The 1,954-nt window shown below is 42.7% G+C and overlaps 1 pseudogene; it reads left to right on the top strand.

Moving 5' to 3' along the window:
- Window positions 1-1,034: 1,034 nt before the first annotated feature.
- On the top strand, window positions 1,035-1,135 carry LOC118677749 (annotated as a pseudogene).
- The last annotated feature ends 819 nt before the right edge of the window (window positions 1,136-1,954 follow it).

Here is a 1,954-nt window from a genome sequence, read left to right as displayed (position 1 = left end):
AAGATACCAGAGGACAGATTATTCATAGATGAAAAAGTAAATGAGGTCTTAAAGATTAAAAGAGACTAATACGTGAAGGGGAAAAGGACAATCACCCAGATCTACTTATTCTTAAAGAGGGTGTTAGAAAAAAGGGGGATGTTTTTATAATCAGGAAAGAGGCATGGGGTACAAAGTAACCAACAAAAGAAAAATGGCAGATCCCCAGAGAGCAGACAGGCTGGCCAGAAAGAATGAGGTTCCTGGAAGCTGCTGAGGAATGCCCTCTTAAAGCACCCTTGGAGCCCTAACCGGTTTGGCTCAGTGGATAGAGCATCAGCCTGCGGACTAAAGGGTCCCGGGTTCGATTCTGGTCAAGGGCATGTACCTTGGTTGCGGGCACATCCCCATTAGGGAGTGTGCAGGAGGCAGCTGATTAATGTTTCTCTCTCATCGATGTTTCTAACTCTCTATTCTTCTCCCTCTCCCTTCCTCTCTGTAAAAAAATCAATAAAATATATTTAAAGAAAAAAAAAAGCACCCTTGGAGATTTCACAGTAAGAGCAGTAACAGGTCTCACTCCCTATAACTGAACTAGAGAGTTAAAAACTGTATAGGTTTAAGATGAAAAGATCAGCAAGTCCCATAAGAACACACAGACATTAAGAATTGCTGGTGAGCTTGAAGGTGATACTCATTGTGTGTGACATGCAGTCACTGAGGTTGTCCTGAGGAACATTGCCCCCTCCCCCCGAATTCTGAATTGCTTCTCTGAAGGTAGACACTACTAAAATAAGACCAAGTAAAGGGGATATTAAAATAAGAGGCAATAGGCCTAGCTGGTTGGCTCAGTGGATAGAGAATCAGCCTGCAGATCGAAGGATCCGGGGTTTGATTGTGGTCAAGGGCACAGGTACCTCAGTTGCAGGCTCCTCCCCGGCCCAGGCCCTGGTCAGAGCACCTGCAGGCAACAACCAATCAATGTGTTTCTCTCACATTGATGTTTCTCTCTGTCTTTCCCTCTCTCTTCTGCTCTGTTTAAAAATCAATGGCAAATCACTTTTTGGCCTTTTGGCTAAGATCAAGTGTAGTATCTATTCTTTTGTTCAAAGATCAATGGAAAAATATCCTCAGGTGAGGATTAAAATAAATAAATAAAAATGAAATAAGAGACAATAATAAATTGAGTTCAGGAATGGGCAAAATATTGGTCCAATGGGATAGCGATCTCTGGGTAAAATTATCCAGTTCAGGGAGCTAACCCTGACAGGATTTATTTCTGCACTAGTTGCTTTTGTTATACACAGAACTTACTGACTCACTACTAGCAGAGAGAACGAAAACATTCCAAAAATGGGGAAGAAATGGCTTGATGAGTACAAGGAAGAGGCAGCACTAGGCCCTTGGGGGAATAGGCTTCAGAAAAACCAACAGTGGCTTTTCCACTGAGGATGATTATCCAGATGGAACAACAGTGAAGACTGCAGTTATCTTTCCAAAGAAGCAGGCTTCTCAAGTGTTAGCAATTCCATAGCAAGACTGTCAATGGCTAACATAGCTCAAAGCTGAAAACGCCTGCTCAAATGTAATAAGGAAGCTGTCAGGAAAGAGAGCTCAGAGTCAGTTCAGTACTGGTGCCAGAAACACAGGGCCAAAGGTAAGAGTTCTGAATATGCTGGGTGGAAAAGAGAGACACCCCAACAAAAGTGATTGGGACTGTGAGCATTGCAATTATAAAGCTGAACAGAAGAACCAAGCAATGTCTAAGACACGATTCTTCACCAGCAGAGGACAGACTCATGGGCAGACTTTTCCACCTGTGGTAATTCACATCATTCTATAATTACTCTCCCAATGGAAGATTCCTCCCAATCGAAATTTTGTTCATGGTTTGTGCTATCAGGACAACTAGCCTGAACTGCCAATCCTCCTGAAGTCTCTTAACCTCAGAAAACTTCAAGTCTCTGCTTTACAT

This window comes from Myotis myotis, unplaced genomic scaffold (genome assembly GCF_014108235.1).
Source record: "Myotis myotis isolate mMyoMyo1 unplaced genomic scaffold, mMyoMyo1.p scaffold_m19_p_2, whole genome shotgun sequence".
Taxonomy (NCBI): Eukaryota; Metazoa; Chordata; class Mammalia; order Chiroptera; family Vespertilionidae; genus Myotis; species Myotis myotis.
The sequence above is the reverse complement of the archived record's forward strand: the minus strand, read 5'-3'. Positions and strand labels throughout refer to the sequence as shown.